The sequence below is a fragment of the Tympanuchus pallidicinctus genome, unplaced genomic scaffold, assembly GCF_026119805.1.
Source record: "Tympanuchus pallidicinctus isolate F22 unplaced genomic scaffold, pur_lepc_1.0 scaffold1, whole genome shotgun sequence".
In the NCBI taxonomy this organism is placed as follows: domain Eukaryota; kingdom Metazoa; phylum Chordata; class Aves; order Galliformes; family Phasianidae; genus Tympanuchus; species Tympanuchus pallidicinctus.
In genome coordinates, this window is record NW_026294618.1 from 4,254,075 (window position 1) to 4,275,962 (window position 21,888).

Sequence of the window (21,888 nt, forward strand, 5' to 3'; positions counted from 1 at the left end):
CTGCTATAAAGGCTCTTTCCCTGATGCTCACATTCTGCTGCTTTACTTGGACAGACAACAAAACTCTATTGAAGGGGGGCTTCTGGGCAGGTGGTCAGATGGAGGCACGTGGGTTTCAGTTTCTCTCTGGCAGAGAGTTGTACAAAGCTCTGTGTTTGTCAAGCCAGCTGTTCTGTTCTGATTTTCCTATTCTAGAAATAATGCTATGCTAAGCCTATCTGGTATAAAACAAAAATATCCTGTCCTTTATTCTCCCTCCATGCAAACTCTGTCATTGACCTATAAGAGTTAAGAGTGATCAGGAAAAAGAGGAGCCACACAAGAAGGTTGCAAAGCAACTCCATACCACCACATTTTCACCTCTTGTGAAGGTGGGCAGAGGGATGGAGAGAAGTGGTATCTGTGGGTGGAGATCAGCTCCATATTAGGGGACAAACTCAACTACCTTAACACAGTCTGTTAGTGTCACTGGGTTGTACAGTGCTGTTCCATGGGCACGTACCTTCCCTCTGAGTCCTGTACCATATCTACCTTCTATATAACCCTGGAAAGTCTATGACAGCTCTCAGGGCCAGTTTTTAGGTCACGAAAGTTGTGTCAATTCAGGTGTCTGCAAGCAGGTATCTACATGTGACTTCATCTAAACTCTCATTATAGCAAGTGGAGATGAAAGGTGGACTTTGGTTATCTACTCATAGGTGCTAAATGCCATAAGAAATTTATTTCCCAGTTCATTTCAGGGGAGTTGACCAGATAACTTTTAAAGATCCTTTCCAGCTTAAGTGATTCTATGATTCTATGACATCCCCTATGGTGTCCCATCCCATCTCCATCTCTACAGCACTAGCGAGCATTCTGAATGCCAGCAGGCACCTATATGGGGAGAACTAAATTGAATATGGGATAATCCTGGGATAAGGAACTGAAGGAGTAAATCACAAGATGACTGATAAATATTTTCCTGTTCACAGAATCATAGAATAGTTGAGTTGGAAGGGACCTCAAGGATCATCAAGTTCCAACCCTAAACCAACCTCCACATTTAATACTAGACCAGAGTGCCCAGGACCCCATCCAACCTGGTCTTGAACACCTCCAGGACTGGGGCATCCATGGCACCTCTTCCAGCACTCTCATAGTAAAGATCTTCCCCCTGACGTCCAACCTAAATCTTTCCTCCCTGAACTTAAAATCATTTCCTCTCATCCTGCCATTGTCTGCCCTTTCAAAGAGTTATCCTCTTCATCTTTATCCTGTTCATTCTTCTTAACCAAGAGCTCAAACCAGTTGCAGGAGGATATGATTGAGCGTGTGAATTCCAGGCCTGACACTGGGAACTGTCTGCAAATGGAGATACAATTACACAGCAACAGGTCAGAAGCAACCAAGATTTGAAGCTATTCCTCAGCTTGGATTCACGAGATACAAATCTGTCAGTGGCTTTAGCTCCTAAAATTCATGTTACTTTCTAAAACAATGTAGCTGTCTTATAGTAGGAGTAATACAGATCATCAATAAAGAAAATGAGCTCTATATTCAGCTATGTTCGGTATTTATATTACAAGTTATTAAGTGACATTCTTGCCATCTAACAAGGCAAATAAGGACACTGAGAAAACCAAAAGGAAAAAAAAATCCTTCTATCTGTGTAGAAGTGCTCTGCTGCTGTCGTGTAGTGAGGGCTTCATAGGATTCATATGCTGTACTATTCTTTGCCAGGCAGGGAGCCACACTGTGCCTTAGCTTAGCATGACCTGATGTCTGGCATCACTTGGAAATCACAAAGACCAGCAGCAGCATGACAGGGGAAGTTCTTTACTATGAGAGTGGTGAGGTGCTGGAACAGGCTACCGAAAGAGGCTGTGGATGCCCTGTCTCTGGAGGTATTCAAGGTCAGGTTGGATGGGGCCCTGGGCAGCCTGGTCCGGTATTAAATGTGGAGGTGTTCTGCCTGTGGTGAGAGGGTTGGAGCGTCATGATCCTTGGAGTCTCTTTCAACTCAAGCCATTCTATGGTTCTATGGTTCTACAGTTCTGTGGTTCTATGGTTCTACGGTTCCATGGTTCTGTGGTTCTGTGGTTCTATGGTTCTATGGTTCTACGGTTCTCTGGTTCTATGGTTCTGTGGTTCTATGGTTCTATGGTTCTACGGTTCTCTGGTTCTACGGTTCTGTGGTTCTGTGGTTCTCTGGTTCTATGGTTCTGTGGTTCTATGGTTCTATGGTTCTACGGTTCTACGGTTCCATGGTTCTGTGGTTCTATGGTTCTATGGTTCTATGGTTCTGTGGTTCTGTGGTTCTATGGTTCTGTGGTTCTACGGCTCTCTGGTTCTATGGTTCTATGGTTCTACGGCTCTCTGGTTCTATGGTTCTACGGTTCTGTGGTTCCATGGTTCTGTGGTTCTATGGTTCTGTGGTTCTACAGTTCTACGGTTCTCTGGTTCTCTGGTTCTATGGTTCTATGGTTCTACGGTTCTACGGTTCTGTGGCTCTGTGGTTCTATGGTTCTGTGGTTCTACAGTTCTACGGTTCTCTGGTTCTCTGGTTCTATGGTTCTATGGTTCTACGGTTCTGTGGTTCTGTGGTTCTATGGTTCTGTGGTTCTGTGGTTCTATGGTTCTACGGTTCTACAATTCTACAATTCTACGGTTCTACGGTTCTACAGTTCTACGGTTCTCTGGTTCTCTGGTTCTCTGGTTCTATGGTTCTCTGGTTCTCTGGTTCTATGACCTTGGTTCAAAATCTTCAGGTAATCCGTGAGTGAAGAAAGGCTGCCCAGGGAGGTGGTGCAGTCATGATCCCTGAAGGTGTTCAAAACAAGGGAGATGTCACACTGAGTGACATGCTCCAGAGCAGTCCTAGGAATGGACTGATGTTTGGACTGGATGATCTCAATGGTTTTTCCAGCCCTAATGATTCCACTCTTCCACATTCTTTGAGATGTGGAGACCATCAAGTTCCCAGTCTGGGAACTGGTGCCTATTCTCCCCATAATTAACACACTCACTGTCAGTAGCCTTATACTCATTACTAGTGGGCTGTATCTCCACTGAGCAGCACCATACCTTGCTCCTTGGCCATGTCTCCACAGTGGTTGTCCTCTAACCATTCAGGCAAGGGGACAACACAAAGTGCTCTGCCTCTTGCTGTCCATTGCTAACACCCAAACCTCTCCTGGGGTCAGCATAGCTGCAGCCTGGGCCAGAACCATGTTAAGAAACTAGCAGTGCAGAGGAAGGAATTCCTGTCTGGGTAATTTACTGCAATGATTCAACCCTCAGGTCCTTGGTGACCTTGTCTGGTCACAGATTCTGATTTATACTGCCGTTAATTGCTCTAATTTACTATTTCCACAGCAGAAGCAACAAGGAGCTGTGGAATGAGAAGAAATCCTTGTGCTGAATAGTGCTCACAGGCAGGGCAGGTTTTTTCCCAAATGCAAATTGTGAGATAGGACAAGGGGGAATGGTTTTAAACTAAGATAAGTGAGGTTTAAGTTAGATATTAGGAGGAAGTTTTCCACACAGAGGGTGGTGAGGCACTGGCACAGGTTGCCCAAGGAGGCTGTGGATGCCCCATCCCTGCAGGCATTCAAGGCCAGGCTGGATGTGGCTCTGGGCAGCCTGGGCAGCTGGTTGGCAACCTGCACATAGCAGGGGGTTGGAACTGGATCAGCACTGTGGTCCTTTTCAACCCAGGCCATTCTATGATTCTATGAGAACTAGCATCCAGAGGGGCAGCAGCAGCAGTGCCAAGATGTTCTCAGGGCACACCTGATGGTATGGAGGCAGGAGGTGGAACAGGACATTTAAAACCAGTATAAGGAGAGATCAGAAAGAAAATGAGAAAAGTATTTGTGGGTGTGCAGGAAACTCCTTACACTCACAGGGGACAGTGTATTTTCTATGGAGATGGCCCAATGCTCTCCTCTGTGCTGCCTTTGCTGGTGCAAAGCCTTCCCAGGCTGCTCAGGGGCTGGGTCACATCCATCTTGCACAGGTGCAAAGCGACCCACTAAAGCAAACATTTTGGTGCGTGAGTGGCTTATGTGTTACATTGGGTTTGTTTGCAAGCCCTTCAGCTTTATGTACTTTGTGCCTGGAAGATGTCAAGCTGAGCAGCTGTGTTTGGTAAGCAAGCTCCCTGGTGTTTCCCAGGTACCTCAGCACGAGCTTCAGTGGTCTCAGAACCAAAACCAAAAGGAACTCTTTGCACCTCCTTCAGCAGCAATGAGAGTTTTCTCCCTCTTTCTGCTGTGCAGCTTTTTGCACGTTTGAAATAGAAAATGTGCCACATATTGTGGCACAGGGGGCCTTCTAGCACGTTGCTGGTTTATGAGGGCTAACGCTAATATTTTCCATGTGTTTCTTGTAGCTGAGCTCCAGCGAAAGCCCCACTTACCTCCTTTGCTCCTCATTCCTTGAGAGGCACTTTTTGTTAACACAGCACAAGCAGGATTTGCGCTTGTGCCCCATCCAAGAAAAAGAGAGAAAAATAACCCCAAACAATTGCAAAGCTTTCATTTGAGAAATTAATTCGCAGGGGAGTAAGGTTAAAAATAAAGTTCTTTGGCCAGGGCCTTTATAATCTCCAGCTATATTCTCTGGAATATAATTCATAAGCACAATATGTTTTTTGTTGTGAATGAGTGTGAAGTACCAGAAAAGGAAAGAGGAAACCCCTAATGTAGTCCTGAATAGACCTGTGAAAAAGGATAATAAAACTTGTCCTGGATTTCCTTTAGCAGCAGGTGCTTCCTTTGGAGTTTCTATTCATTCAGACTTTGGACAGACCCAGCTTGCCAAATTTTGGGTTTTTAGTTTTTGTTTTGTTTTGTTTTTAATAAACCAAGAAGTTCAGCTGATCTGAATGAATTTGTTCCCTCAACCACTGTCAAGCTCATGGTGAGCCCACAGTGTGAACAGCAACCCTTCTGATCGTGGTGGATCCCTTTCTAGATACAACAGGTAGAAAGGGGTGACTGCAACACCCAGGTCGAAAGGTTTCCCCAAACATCTGAGGCCTGAAAGCTTACATTTTCTTTGTGATCAGACCACTCATTCTTCCTGCTGAACTCCTGCTGAGACATCTGCTCTTATGCATCCGCAGATGACCAGCAAGACACTCCTGCACCGAGGGAATCCAGCCATTCAACCTCACAAGGCACAGCTCATCTTCCTGATGACATTAAGCACTGATTCATAGAATCATAGAATGACAGAATGACTTGGGTTGGAAGGGACCTCCGAACCCATCCAAATTTAAGGCCCCTGCTGTGGGTAGGTTTGCCAGCCACTAAATCAGGCACCAGGTTTCCCAGTACCCCATCCAACATGGCTTGGAAAATCATTAGTCAGAGGATTAAATTAGTACACGGCCCTTACTCCTAACATGAAAAAGCCCATGCTGGCCAAAGACTCACTGAGCTCTCAGCAGCTTTCCAGATGCCCTTTCCTGGGAGATAACACCAGAAGCAGCCAACCTCTCCATATTAAATACAGCTGGCCTTGACTTTCAAGCCATTCCCCACCCAATATCAGCATTGGCAGCCATCCCCATTCCTCCATCTTCTTCTACAGCACATCTCTAACGTGTTACCTTTCCTCTGCCCAAGCAGCCTGCCACCTACACTGACTCCTGCATCCCGTCATTCTTCCATCCTTAGCCATGCACTATCTGCATCTCCCACTCTTTTTGCTCAGGTTCAGCCTGTCTTAGAAGTACTGTCTGTCATCCATTTCTCAAACCCATATTTATCATCCTTGCCTTCAGAGCCCCATATGACTGCTCCTTTCCTGCTCATTCTTCCTTCTTCCTTCCTTACATACAAGCGGTAAATGCCCTCTCTGAGCACAGAGCTGCTGACAACATCGTTTCTGAGGGAAAGAGGGGACAAGTCTAGGAAACAACTACCAGCCTCTCCAGGCCTCTCATGTACAATTTGGACTGTAGTGTTGGCTTGAGTTAGAGCTTAGTAAGAAATATGTTTATTTGTCCCATTGTTCACAGGAATTATCAAACACACAGCATGGAACGAAGCGAATCCCTGGGCAAATGCAGTCATGGACAGGTGTTCAGTGCCATTGTTACCAGTGCTGGTATAAATCTGTGCCAGATTTGTGGAGTTAAATATAGGCTATAAGTGGGACTGAGGAGAGCAGAAGTCAGAGAATCATAGAATCACAAAATGGCCTGGGTTGAAAAGGACCTCAAAGATCATCTAGTTTCAACCCCCCTGCCATAGGCGGGATTGCCAACCATGAGACCAGGCTGTGGGATGAAGCAACTACTGAAAAAATTAGGTATTTGTTAATTCCATCTAATAAACAGTAGTTTATGTGGGTTTTCCATTTTTCCTTCTACCTGTGGAGATGGATAGAAGGGTTGGCAGGATATCTGATGTCCTCTTCAGGTATGTGCAGACTGTTTTGGCAGTTTCATGCAAGACATGTGGAGATGTTCATCTCCTTGGAGCAGATTGCCTTTATACTGTCTGTGTTCGTTGTTCCTGACACAACAATCTTGATGGGGGGTGACAGGGAAATTACAGTAGAAGTAAATAGCACACAGCAAGATGAATCATGGAAAGTATGTCTAGAGTTAACCCCTGCTCAGCCCTATGTAAGACTTGTAGCCCGGATCCAATTGAGTTCACGGCTACGTTTTCCTCACACAACTGTGCAGTGCCCCAGCTCTTCACACCATCGCACTGTTCACTGCCCCACATTGCATTCTTCTACTCTGAACCATCTACCAGCCATCCCCAGAGAGGACCCCAAGCTCATGTGATGTATTCACCTTCCCTTGTATCTCCTGTCCCCACAGCCCTACCACCGCCACCATCGTGACAGGTCTCCACCCGTGGCTCCACTAAGCCTCAGCCAACACCATGAGAATATCCCACATGCAACCTTAATCACAATAACCATCCTTTGGACTGGTTCATACATCTCTAAATATCAGGATCCCATTCCACAGCCGTCCTTGAGCACCTCGTGCAGCACAGTTAGTGGCAGATGATGTGGTACAATAGCCCAGCCCTGATGGATCCACAAAAGCAAGATCCTTCATTTAACATGGGCTGCTAAAGGCCATTTCTGCCTGAAAATAAAGGGAGAAAAAGTCTTTTTAGGTCATTTAATCTATTCCTAATGTTCAGCAGATATTTGTTTCCTACAGCCCAGCCTTCTTACAGATATGATTCACACGACGATATTTCAATCACTTCCTCTGGGATACTCTTTCCAACAATGTGAATTTCTTGGCTCGAGAAGAATTCCCAGAGACTGAGCTTAAATTTTCCTTCATCCTTGCAATGTATCCTTTCAAACAGCTTCAGACTGGGAACTTCCCAGTGTCCCACTGAGGGACAAACATAGATGCTGAGCCTCTGGAAAATACTGGACACAAATTTTGAAAAATCAGACCTGGAGTGACCTTACTGCAGTTAAAAGGATCCCAAAGGGGAAAATATGGATGTTTTGTCCTTTTTGCCATTTCCTAGCTCAAAACTAGTTGTTTTTTTTTCTTTTTTTCTTTTTTTTTTTTTCTATTCATATAGCCAGACTGAGCTCTACATGTTGTTGCATAGCATGAGCTCTGGGTTAGATGTCAGGAATAAATTCTTCATTGGAGGGTGCTGAGGCCCTGGCATAGGCTGCCCAGATGAGCTGTGCATGGACCTGGAGGTGTTCAAGATCAGGCTGTGTGGGGCCCTGGGCATCCTGACCTGGAGCAGAGCGAACAACCTATGGCAACCCATGGGATTGGGCTTAATGATTGCTCAGCTTCTTTCCAACCCAACCATTCTGTGATTCCATGACTTCATGATGTGTTTGAGGAGAGGAGTTGATCAGTGAGGATTGCAATGCACCTGCCAACAGTTCAGCAGATGAAATGCAAATTATTATTATGTGTTTGAGGAAATGTGTGGGAGAGAGGAAAATGCATTTTCCTTGCCTAAAAGTTACATTTACGTTGTGCTGCTGATAACTGAAGCAAAAGATTTAGATGCCATTGGCTAGATTTTCCTGCAGTACATTTGCCCAGTGGTTTGTCTGCAAGTTTTCCTCACTCTCACAGCTCAGGTTCTCGACAGCTGTATTTTGGATACCTCTCTCTCCCAGGAAATACAGGGGAAAAAATTGCATTTTTTGTCTTCTCCTGGCAAAAAAACTGTGAAAGAATCCAGCAGACAGACAAAAAGTGCAAATGCAGCCAGATTTGCAGCGTTGAGAACATTGAATTGAAAAACAAATAACAATAAAAACGCTTTGTGTTAGAATTACTTGCTATAACCCATAGCTTGAGCATCTCTGAAAATAACCTCCCTCCCCAGAGAAAGAACAACTCATTCCTTTTCATTATTTTTATTATTATTGCAAAACTCAAGACACCATTGTGGAAGTGTCGTGATATTAGATACATTGCCTAAGATGAGTTGTTTTCCATTGCATCAGATGATGCAGAAGCATCATGAAAGAACCTCTGACATTGTACATTTACACTTGAAAAGAGAAGTTGAACACCAAGATAAAAGAACTCACAAAGACTGAACGTGCATTGCCCTGGTGTCTTTGAGAAGGAAACTCAAGATTGTCCCAAGGATCTGTGCTGCTCAAGATCATATGCAGAATGTTTGTGGTCATCTCAAGAGAGCAAAAGCTGAGCCAGCTGTGCCAGTGACTAAATCCAGAGCTGAGATATGGAAAGTAAAACTGAATGTGTTAGGAGAATCACTGTTAATTTCTATCTGTCTTCACTATAACATGAGCTTCAGTCTTTCAGGGGGCCACTCTGATCTCCTTTCCTGTACCCTATGATCACCTGAAGAGCTCAGGGAATGGAGGGTAAAAGGAGAGTCTGGAGAACACCTATCGTACAAGATAACCTCATAGTAGGGCAGAAGCACACAGGTAGGACCCATAAGTGACACCTCAGCTTGTTTAGGTAGCACAGGAGATACACAGTTTGGGCAGGCTGGGAAGGAATACATTCCTTGGTGTGTGGGTGGTTAACTCAGCACCCACTCAGTGCTTTGCAACAATCATTTTTAGCAAGGCATAAGATGGAAAAGGTCACCAAGCTTCCAAAGCCTACCTTGTGGCATGAAACCAACCAGAAGTGACATCAGCCAGGAGAAAGCATAGAATCATAGAATCATGAAGGTTGAAAAGACCTCTAAGATCAAGTCCAACCATCAACCCATCACCACCATGCCCACTAACCATGTCCCCAAGCATTTAAGCCATCTGCCTTCAGAGGGCTATGACAGGCCCAGAGTCACTGCAAAGCTCCTTATCCTACATATCTACCACCACCAGCCCACCACCACACTACAACCCTCCCATAAACAACATAGGGCCATCAAATCCCACATCCAGCCCCCAGGAATGAACGCACTGCAACACATCAAGAAGCACCTCGTTGCTCATTATTTCAGCCCTATTCCTCATCTCATGCTTGATCCCAGCACATGGCTCTTTGCACACAGAATCAGAGTCATTAAGGAAAGACCACTAAGATCATCCAGTCTCAACATCAACCTATGCCTGTCTCAACATCAACCCATGCCTGTGACCACTCTAGACCATATCCTCAGTGCCATATCCCCATGGTTCTTGAACACCTCCAGGTCAGTGACTCTACCACCTCCCTGGGCAGTCTGTGAGCAACCACTCTTTCGGAGAAGGCATCTTTCCTGCCTTGCACAACCTATGGCTTTCCCCACCTGCGTGCACACACACTCTCACACATGCAGCTATTCCTCCTGCAGCCACACAGATAGCAGCAAAGCCTGTGAAAATAGGAAGCTGATCACAGGCTTTTGGGACCTGCTCCCTACGGACCATGAAGGGGATGCAGATCCCTTTATTGTTGGGTTTATTTTTATTTATCTCCGTATTTTTTCCTCTCCTTTTCTCTCTCTCTCTCTCCCTGCAGCAGCAACCCGCCATAGGGCAGCGTGTTGCCGGCATGAGAAAACGGGGCTGTGTGTGCAGATGTTGCCCAGGGAAGCCGAGGTTCCCACACCAAGTAGGAAGCGGGGCCTCACGGAGCCGGGACGGAGAGTGAGGAAGTGGCAGCAGGGCTGGACGCCCGTGGCCGCCGATCCAGGGCTGCTGTGGCAGGAGAGGTGGAGGAAGGGGGGAGCCCCGGCATAGGGGGTGTCTATTCTTAGAGAAAAAGGGGGGCCGTGGTGGGGATTTTATTGTGAGACCTTGTTTACACCCCGGGCCGAATGAATCAAATGACCTTGTTTATTGTCGGCCGCCTGAATGGACGGCAGAGGGAGAGGGAGGAGGGATGGGGGGGGGCTTATATTATTGTTAATTCTGCCATTCACAACTTCTTCTTCTTTTTTTTTTTTTTTTTTTTTTTCTTTTTCCCACCGCGCATTGTTGTCAAGATAAAAGAATAAAAGGTGAAACTCTATTCCTTCCTTTCTCCATCTCCGCAGTATTCTCCAAATCCCCAGACAGGCTGTTGGGATGAAAGTGCCAAGCCACGGAGATGTGCGTGAGATGCAGGGCATGCTCACCACACACCTCCCTCAGCTCACTTTCCATGGGGGGCTGAAGTCATTGAGACCCCACTCCGGGCCAGCACAGCCCTTCACAATGCCATAAACCAGCCTTTCAGCACCACTGCCATTAATGGTGCCCCACTTTGCCCCCATATCAAGGATTGCACCATGTAGCAGAGCCACTGAAGTCGCACACAGGGTGTATTTTTTCTTGGAAAACAGAATCCAGGTGAAGATTGCTTTAGTGCCTGTAGTTTTTAGGAGTCCAGCTGAAGACCTCCTAGGAGACTCAGGCTTTTCAGCTAAGCACCTGTTCCTCATGAAACCAGCTGCTTGGAGGTATCTCACTGCAAGTCCTAGATTATGGCTTGTTTAGTCTTTTAATGGCCCCTGGTGACCTTTATCACTGCTTGATAACTTGCCAGCCAAGAATCAAGCAGTTTTCAGAGTACTTTATGTTACAGAGCTATCAAGGACCCTGCTTGAGGTACTACTTGGTTGCCAAGACCACGAAAAGCTCCCTTTGGTTTGAACGTTACCAAGCTGTGATGCTCCTCAGAGATGAAGACAGAGAATTACATCAGTTCTGCAGTCAAAACTTTCCCCCATCCCAATGTGCTACAGGATGGAGGAGACAAATGCAATGCTTTCCAGCTCTGCAACGCCTCCAGGTAGGTTCTTCTTCCCTCTGTGTGCCCCTGGCTTCATGCAGAGCTCTTGCTCTGGAACTTGCTGCATTCATTGATGATGCCTTGCATTCTTTCCTTTGCATTCTTCTTTTTCTTTGGCTTCAGGATTATATTTCCATTTTTAATGGGTTTTCCATTCCATCGGCACATCAGAGACATACAGTTGGAACCTAATCTCATCCAGGCTCCTTTTCCTCTCTGCCATACAACTTGCATGTCAGTGGAGTTTTCTTCACCAGAGAGATCTCTGCAAGTGATCACATCCTGCAGTCCAAGTAGCTGTGATTCACCAGACATCCATGGATGTGATCTGGTTTTGCCCAATCCCTCCTTCCCACGGCAGAAGTGATTGCAGGAGAAGTACCAATCCTGGATGACCACCCTGCTGAACTGCAGGAGAAATCATGCCTGGTGGCTGTATCATCCATCACCCAAAATCTCCTTGCTCCACTGAATTGTTAAGTGAGAGGTAGAAAACATCAGCAACACAGGCTGAGTATTTTCCAGCTTACTCCCCTTTTTGTGGCTCTGGTGTTTGTACACATTACAATGTGGAATTAAACCTGCATCTCCCATGCACATGTCCTAGAAAGTTTGCTCAGTCAACCTGTTGGGGACTCACTATTGGAAATTCTCAGCTCAGGTTTCTAGTTCTGAACATCTTGTTCCATGTGAGATGCCATGGTTGTGCAATCTAGCCTCCAGGTGCAGGCCCCAAAGGCAGAGATATCCCACGTCACACCTTCCAGGGGATGGAAATGTCTCAGATGCATCATGGATATTAGAGATGGACATCTCAAATGGCATCATTATGCACCTGCATGTGAGCAGCTGAGTCAAGAACCTCCTATGGCACAGATATCTACATATAAGGTGGGTGTTTAGCCTCCTGTTAACGTCAATAGAATCCCAGTCAGCACAGTCAACTAAGTGAGTCATTGGACCAAGTGTAGGTTTCTGATTTAGGGTGAGATGAATCACTGGCTAGGATCATTTACTAGGTCTTTACAGGCAATAGCACCAGCCTAAAGACTTGATGAGCCATTAAATCTGGCCTTTTCCAGTCTCCCCTGTTGAGCCAAAGCTACCTTTCTTGCAGTCCACAGCCATCCACCACACAACAGGTGCTGGGGCCATAGGAAGACATGAGAGCCCAATGAATTCACAACCTGAGGGCCACTGGCTCCATAATGCCCCGTGGTACCAACACAGCATCCATCTTGGAAAATGCCCCTTTTCCAGGCCAGGTCCCAGGGAGATCCTGATTCGGTGCTAGAACTGGTCTTACCCATAATGAAGTTTCATCATCAGAAGTAGAGAGCTTTGCATGAATTTTAAGAGCCAGGCCTACAGAAGAGCTTGGAGAATATGGTTCTGATGTCCCTTCTGGTGAACTGAACAGTGACTTTAGTGTTATTATGAGGTTCAGGAGGAACAGATAGGCAAACCCATCTCTGTCTATACTTGATCGCTAGCAGAGCATCCACTGGAGGGACTCATTACCTGAAGCAGTTTGGCTATTCTTATTTTCTTGTGCCATATTCTCCTTTGCAAGGTTTTGCCAGTGTTATGCATACACCTGCCAAAGGATATGTTTTAGCCACTTCACGCTTTAATGTAGACTGTTCAGTAATACCAAGGGTTATCCCATGTTCTTTGGTCATTGCTGGGCTACAGTCAAGGTTTTGATCCTTGGCTTCCTACTTTTCTATACTCTGATTTCATAGAATCATAGAATCCTTAGAGTTGGAAGAGACCTTTAGAGATGATATAGTCCAACTCCCCTACAATGAACAGGGACATCACAGCTAGATCAGATTGCCAGGGCCTGATCCAGCCTGGCCTTGAGTGTCTCTTGGATGGGGTATCAACATCTCTGGGTAACCTGTGCCAGTGCCTTACCACCCTCACTGTAGAAGACTTTTTCCTTATGTCCAATCGAAATCTACTCTCTTTGAGCTTGAAACTATTTCCCTTTGTTCTATCACAGCAGACCCTGATAAAGAGTCTGTCCCCTTCTTTCCTGTAGTTCCCCTTTAGACACTGACAGGCCACTCTCAGGTCACCTCACAGCCTTCTCTTCTCCATGCTCTCTCAGCCTGTCCTTGCAGAGGAGGTGTTCCATTCCTGGGATCATTTTTGTGGCCTTCCTCTGGATGCACTCCAACAACTCCATGTCCTTCCTGTACTGAGGACTCCACATCTGGATGCAGATGAGGTCTCACAGCACAGACCAGAGGGGCAGGATCACCTCCCTCGCTCTGCTGGCTACATTGCTTTTGATACAGCCCAGGGTACAGATGACTTTCTGGGCTATGAGGGCATAGTGCTGGCTCATGTCTAGTTTCCCATCCATCAGTATCCCCAGCTATTTTTCAGCAGGGCTGCACTTGATCCTTTCATTCCCCAGCTTATATTGGTAGCGGATGTTGCCTCAACTGAGGTGCAAGACCTCACACTTGGATTTGTTGAACCTCCTGAGGTTCTCCTGGGTCCACTGCTCTGTGGAGCCTGTCTAGGTCCCATCTGGATGGCATTTCCAGGCAGAATGAAATTGTTGCCTCATATCACACCCCATAAACCAGCCTTTTTATATACCAGATAGACTATGTGAACGATTCTCCAACGCCCATATTCTCTAACCTATAGGTATTTGGCTCATCCTGATTTCGCAACAAGTTAGGCTAAATGACCATCAAAATACATTCAGTTGTCTGGTTAGAGAAGAAATATTTGTAGTATGGCATAAACTTTGCTGTATGCATAAGTGAACTCACTGTGGCTGAACAGATGGATGATTCCACACCGTAGAATCATAGAATCATAGAATGGCCTGGGTTGCAAAGGCCCACAATGCTCATCCAGTTCCAACCCCCTGCTGTGTGCAGGTCGCCAACCAGCAGCCCAGGCTGCCCAGAGCCACATCCAGCCTGGCCTTGAATGCCTGCAGGGATGGGGCATCCACAGCCTCTTTGGGCAACCTGTTCCACTGCCTCACCACCCTCTGGGGGAAAAACTTCCTCCTCATATCCAACCTAAACCTCCCCTGTCTCAGTTTAATACCATTCCCTCTTGTTCTATCACTATCTCCAGTAAAGGATAGGGCTAAATATTTATAAACCTATCTATTGTATTAAACTCTCTCTCTTGCAGTAATCATAAAGCTGACTGCAGCATCCTGCTCAGGGATTTAAAAAGCAATTTTAAAAAGCCAAAAGAAGGAGTTTCTGCCATCTAGGGGCCATTTTTTTCAATTACAACCAAGAATGAAAAAGGTAAACTGTAATCTGACCTTAATAATATACGCATATCAATATATATGTATATGTTCATATATGCAGATATGTTTTTTCAAAAACTAAGGTACACTGATGGCCAGGTTATGCAATAACAAGAGTTTCTTCTGGCCCTAAAATTTAGACCAAAACTCTTTTGAATCTGTCTTTTGAATCATAGAAACATGGAATCACAGAATTGCTCAGGTTGGAAAAGACCTTAAATATCGAGTCCAACCATAACCTAACCATACTACCCTAATTAACAGCCCTCCACTAACTCACGTCCCTGAGCAATCTGTGGTTGAAACTCTTTGATATTTCAAAATCAAATTAAATTGAATATTCAAAATCAAATTCAGAATCCCTAAAATCACTGTTTTCTGGATAGCAGGTGGGTCCCCTATGAAACTCCATCCAGTGTTCATATTCACAGCATTGAGGAATGCAAAATGGGTTTTTGAATGTGGTATTACAGAGGAAGACTCAAGGAGCTCTGAGTATGATACAGACACAGCTTCCCTACTTCCATCTCACATTGCTGAAAGTTTACCACTATACGTGGCTGATAAGGGTCTAGCAACTTGGGAGGCACATGAAAAATGTTTTTTTGTTTTCCTTACATTTCATTTCCACATCTAAGTGGCCACTGTGAGACGAAGAACGTTGAGTGGATCTGTTTAGCCCATGATTATAACCCCAAAAGTGATAAATGAGAGATGCTTGGCACAATTATAAGAGAATGAGATGAGGAAAACATCCTCCTTTTACTGGTAACTGAACTGAGGTCAAGCCTCACTTTGTGCAGCCTTCAGATTCAGCTTTGTAGGACATCGCTCTATCCAACAGACTGCACAGGAGATAAGTTGAACATCTAAAGAGCTTGGGTGTGTTACCAAGGTCAGTGCTCCTTTCTGCAGGCCCCTAGCACATATCACTGCAAAGCCATTGAGCCTATACCAGCCTGCCCACTTTCTTTCTTGAAGGGGAGTCTTTAACACTTTATTTGCTGAAATTTTAAGACTCTCAAGTGATGAGAGTTGTGTCCACTGGGAAATTGTTCCCCATGTAGAAATTGAGCTCATTTGAAAGTTTTTTCTTTCCCAAATCTGCTTCTCAAATGAATATGTTCTTATGGGATGAAATAACACTTAAAAAATTAATAGCAACTTCTAGTTATTCCATCCAAGTATTCTACTGGTCTAAAAGTATAAAAGCTTAAGCACCAGATTTTTCAACTGCTCCATGCCCATAACAGCTGCATAAAAACTCAGTTGCTTCAAGAGCAGGCAGCAAATTATGAGGGCTGCCATGACATTCCTGTTCAGCCATGGCTGTCCTCTAGTTAAAAAAACTTCCATGTGCCATGATGTGTATGTTAATAAAGATTGTACAGTATACCTTTGGGTTTAAAATGCCCAAGAGAATTCAGTCTCTGACTACCTGAGAGACCATGACAGGGCTGCTGTGTGATTCCCTGGTCAGTCCTACAGGAGGTTCTGCCCCATCAGCCAGAAAAAAAATAATCATTAATTCTGCCCTATCTCATGGCAAATGCATTCCAAACCAGTTAGGAGTAGTCCAGTTGGGATCCAAATTTCTGCCATCCCTTCTGCCATCCCTTTTCCCCTAAGAAAGGGAATAGCCATTGCTGTCCTCTAGAAAGAGGGAAGATTAAGCCCTCTATGATCCCCCACGTGCTCTGTGAGCCCCAGGAAACCATCAGGAGAGTTTATGTTCATAAACCCAAATACAAGAAGATGCCTGGCACACATTTTATAGATAATGAAAATGACATCACAGGGTCATCAGGGTCTTGCAGTAACAAATATCAGCCAGATGTTGCCTGTGGGCCAGTGTGTGTTGGGAGTGCTCCATGGCCTGTCTGCTTTGCTAGATTTAGACAACATGCATTTTCCCAAAATTGCCAGAGCCAGGAGAAGAAAACACCTTTCAACTACAGTTGTGAAGGCCAGGCAAAGTGGAGAACTTCTGGATTGAATATTTTAAACCTTCAGATATGCATCCTCACATCCTCATGATGTATGGCTTAGCAGTCCTTGCAGTTTCACTCTGGTGTTATGTGATCTACCATAACCAGTGCTGGCAGAGCCATTCTGCATTCACCCCGGTGTACGTGAGGTAAGTTGAGATGTCCAACAAGGTTTCATATTTATTATTATCCAAGTCTCCCTCCACACCCAGGCTCAATAAAACTCTTCTTGATCATGGAATCCCAAAGCAGCAAAGAGGCTGCAGTGCAAATCTGTGATTCTTACAACCACATCTTGTTGGTTTATTTTATTTTATTTTATTTTGTTTTCAGGCTGAATAAGCCTTTGCTCCTCCTTCGCTTCTGCAGCTATGTGGGGAATTTCCAAATTTCTTTCCATATTAGAAATGTGTCAATCTCTTCCCCCCTTAGCCTCAGGAATAGTTATTTATATGAGACAGAGCAGCTCCCACAGAGACTCCCACCACCGAACAGCTCATGCACTGATGCTCTTTATCATTGCTGGAGTGGATTATTTCCAAGGAGGGGGACTGCACAAGCTCTTCTGGTGAGAAGTTCTTCCCACCAGGCTATAGGTCAAAACAGATGGAGGAAGGCTTGAATGTTGTTCCGCAGCTTTGTGCTGGGCTAGCTCAAGGTGCTCTTTCCCATGTAAGACCCTACTTTAAGCACAAAACACAACAGGAAAAAAATCTCAGCCTTTCTGACACGCTCCCAAGGTGGGACATCCCTTTTCAGCCCATTTCTAATTGGGATTTCTCCCGTCGAAATCATCGGATGTTGATTATGCAGCAGAGCAGAAAACAATTTACCTTTATTAAGGAACAGTTCAGTGGTTCTCTGCAAGATTGCAGTGGGATGGTACCGTTCCCTTTCCTCATTGTATAGTTAGCCTGTAATCGTACAGTGATTGCTCTGAAATCCTGGCAGCTGAGTGGGAGTGTAGGTAGCATTGAGAAGTTCTGTGGTGCAACCCCTTGCTGTAACTGCAGGCAGCAGTTCAGTCAGAACCCTTTTCAGCAGTGACTCAATGTGCCTCTAAACACAGTGGGAGAAACAGAACGTCAAATGGTACTTTTTGAGCCCATTTGAGGGTTTGAATAACAGCTTTATGTCTGGGGTGAACTTGTGAGGCTGGTAGGAGGATGCTAGAGATGGGCAGCAAACAGAAGTTATTGCTTGAGCACTAGAAATGAAGCTGGATTTGAAGGAGGGAAGGATGCACAACCCATAGCTCTGTGCTGCAAATCAGTGAGTGTGAACAGGCACTCACCCACACAGCTCACTGCCAGCTCTGGTCCTGCTTTAGGCCAAACTAAAAAACACCAACTGTTGCCAGGAGGCAGCTTGGATCAGCTCAGAGGCTTGACATGTGGATTGAGTGAGCTGGATGCCACAGTCTTTGTGTGCTCACTGCAGGGGAGATAATAAGTGTATGAGGCGCTGGTGCGGATTGTCCAGAGAGGTGGTGGGTGCTCCATCCCTGGAGATACTTAAGATCAGGCTGGATAGGGCTCTGAGCACTGATGGACCTGTAGGTGTCTCTGTTCATTGAAGAGCCATTGGACCAGATGGCCTTCCAAGGTCCCTTCCAACTCAAATGATTCTATGAGTCTATGAGATGCAATAACTTTCCTGAAGCCTATGCAAGAGCCTGCAAGAGCAGATTTAAATGCTCCATTAATGGTCCATGAGGTTTGGATGCCTTAACAAATGCAAGTGAAAGACCTGGTGTAATGTCAAATTTGGTGGCCATTTACAAAGCACCAGCACCTTGGCAGTGTGTTGGGGGCTAATCTGGTTAGACAGCCCCAGACTGGATGGGGGAAATAACCAGAAAGGAAAAAGGAAGATCCAAAGGTTGAGACTAAGACAGCTGAACAAGTGAAGCAAAGTGGTGCATGTGAGCAAAGCAAAGTAAGGAATTCATTCATCACTTCTCTTCAGCAGGTGCATGTTCAATCATTTTCAGGAAAGCAGGATTCCATCATGTGAAATGGTTATGAAGACAAATGTCATAATCCTGGATGTGGCCCTTTTCTCTTTCTACCGCTGTCTTTTAATGCTGAGTAGAACATCATATGGTACGAAATATCTCTTTGGTCTGTTAGGGTCTGCTATCCTGGCTGTGTCCCCTCCCAGCTCCTTGTGCACCCCCCGCCTGCTCACTGAAAAGCATGAGAAGCAGAGGAAGCCATGATGCTGTGCAAGCAGAGTTTAGCAACAGTTAAAACATCAGCTAAAACATCAACTATGTTACTAACATAGTTTTGATCACAAATCCAAGACAGAACACCAGACAAGCTGCAATGAAGAAAACCAGCTCCATCCCATATCAGACCCAGTATGAAGGTCCTTGTGGCACTTAGAAGAACAGCCAACAAAGGACACTGAAAGATCATACATCTGTATGCAGGGGATTCTGGAGTGAATTATGTTCCCTTCTGCCAGGTTCCTCAGGGAAGCAGGTTCAAACGTCGGGCATTGGAAGCGGGTAAACTTACAAGTGGCAGCACACCCTGAACCCACACCCCAGGCACCTGGGATGTGATAACATGCATTTGCTGGGAGGCTCCATTCTGCACGAATAGCTTCATTCTGCCGTTACCAGTCGTGCAAACAGAGCAACAGATGCTTGCTCATGCGCAAAATAACTCTCTTGTTGCAACTGTGCCTGCCTCAAATAAACACTTTGTGATTCTTCACGCTCCCCTACACAACCACCTTCAGCTTCACACTTCACCTCCTTGGAGCTTGTTGTGAGCGTGTCTGGGGCAGTGACACTCCAATGGCTGGGGGGGTTTCTTACCACTTCCCCAGTGCCTTCAAGTTGCTGCATCCCTCTTGGGGTCCCTTCCTGTCCTAACAAAGGCCTCTGCTCTGCATAGTGTCACTTTTAGCTTGAGACTCTGCCCGGGAAGTTGTAAATCAAGGCAAATTATTAGGGTGCCTTGAAATAAAGGAATGTGCAGACCACCAGACCATCATGCTGTTTCAGGAGCTGTTTGTAAATTCGTGCTCATGGTCAACAGTTCAGCTCTTATTTTTAGCTTGGACCTTCTGATGATTCTGTTCAGAACAAGGCTGCTCCCCAAATTTTTGCTTTAGATGACCCTTTTTCAGTGAAAGCTCTCAGTTTTCTTCTTCCTGAATGCCTCAGAAACTTGGGTTGAAGCAACACTCTTCACAACGGTGGTTAGAAAATGCATCCCCATCTATAGGCAGAATGCACTCAAAGCACAAGTCCAAATTCTCTTCTATCACGATACCAAATCTCTCTTCTCCAAATGATAGTTCTTCAAAGGAATTTCAGATGGCTCACAATGGATTGCCTCAAGTTTCAAGACTTTGACCTCTTCACATGCAACCCTCTGTGTATCCTCTAGGATCTCACAGGGCTGCTACATAGATGAATTCATACCCACATGCCTGCATTCAGTGCATAACCCATTACACCATCCTTTCTTCCTCATTCCCTAATTTGGAGGCAGGCGAGTTAGGCCTGGAGTTGGTTACTTCATGACTAATGTCTTCAGATTCAGTGTCAATACATATCATGAATTCATAAGCCTTGAGGAAGAGGAGCTTTTACTTTCCCGTGGTGCCTTGAAACTCACCTTTCCTAGCAAAAGAGTCAAAAGCAGAGCTCTCCACTGCAGTCACACACTAAATCATTTAGTGGTCTGGGCTGCGGGAACGAAGTGTATTGCATATTAAAAAGCCCTTGAAGCAATGAGTCATGATGAGACACTCAGAAAGCAACTGGTTGTGAATATAAAAAGCGTTACCACACAAAACACCTCTAAGAGAAGAACATGGAAGGCAGATACTTTCAACACAGACAGTCGGAAATACTCAGAGGTTTTTGCATGATAGTATAGAACGCAGTGAAACCAGCTGCTGGCTGGTTCATTTTGTAAGGCATGGGTTGATGCTTGGACCAGTTGATCTTAGTGGTCTTTCCAGTGTTGGTTCTCTGATTCTGTGATAAACGTGGGGAGTTGTGCACACCAATGGCAGAACAGCAAAGGAGTGTGAACTCCCCAGATTTGGCCAAGGTGGTGCTCTTTGAGGTGCATGGGCAGCTCAAACACGGCATAGCCAAGCCACCAATGGTCAGCAGTGTGACTGCACTGTCATGGGAAGCCAAAACCGGGGGGATTTACCTGGCAATGAATTGCTCAAAGAGTAAAAATGCCAGGCAGGCAGAAGATATGTTTCATCAGGGTGAGAAAGCACAGTCATCATTCAAAGGACGGACGTAGGTCCATTATGCTTGAACATTCACACATGGCAGTGAAAGGCAAAGTTATATTTTTGGAGTGTATTTGGGGATGTCAGTGGCTTCATTAAGTAAGCCAAGGGCTGTCAGCTTCCATCTGTATTCATCCTAAAGCCAAGCTGTCCTCCAGACCTCAATTCACATACTTAAAATAAGTTTGTAGTCTAACACCATTTTTTTCTTCTGCAGTTGTTGAACATATCAAGAAGTTCAGTTCTGCTCACTCGTATTTTCTGTCCCATATCTTCAGTTTAGTTAATAAAAGAGATTAATCAATATACAAATGGTGCATTTCAAGAGACATTCCTGGCTTTTTAAATTATTCCCATGTTTACAGACAGGTAAACTGAGCTTTTAGTTTGAAAAAAGCCTTGTCCAGAGGCTACTTAGCAAGTTATGGTCAATGTGTGAACTGATGCTGCTCCTCTGTGTTCTGAAGTTTGCAGATCTACTATACTGCATTACCAGTAGAAGTCACAAATGGAAGAGCTGACCAATGACTTTTGCCATATCCATGATGCTTTTTCACTCAACTACACCCTAACACACATGAATATATATGGAGGCCTTCAATCCTACAGAACTAAGCCAAATTTTTGTTGTTGTTGTTATATTGGCTTTTAAATTGCTGCCACTGATGTTTGTGGGAGGTGCCTTTGCTCTTATCACCTTCACAGAGAGGAGGTCTCTCTTCACAAGGAACATTTCTTTTGCTCTGCCTGTAGATCTGTGTTCTCCATTAGCCCATCTAGATGTGAGGAAGAGGGTAACAGGAAACAAGCTGCAAATTAAGATAAGAAATTAACATCCCAAACGATAGCCCGAAATATAAAAGCTCAGATAGTTGTGCTTAGAAAGTTTCCACTGAGATTATCTAAACCCATAAGGGCAGAATTCTATAGTATATGAAACAGCACAGAAGTACTATGAGGCTTAAAAATGATTGGGTCACACTGCAGCGTTAATGACAAAGACAAACTGCATTCTGATCTTGTGTGACTTCACCACACTCCCATCAAAATCGTGATGAAAGTGGTGTGCTCTCTCAAAACACAAACACCTTGCAGAGAAATAGGCATTTCTACAAGTTTTCATCAGGCCTACT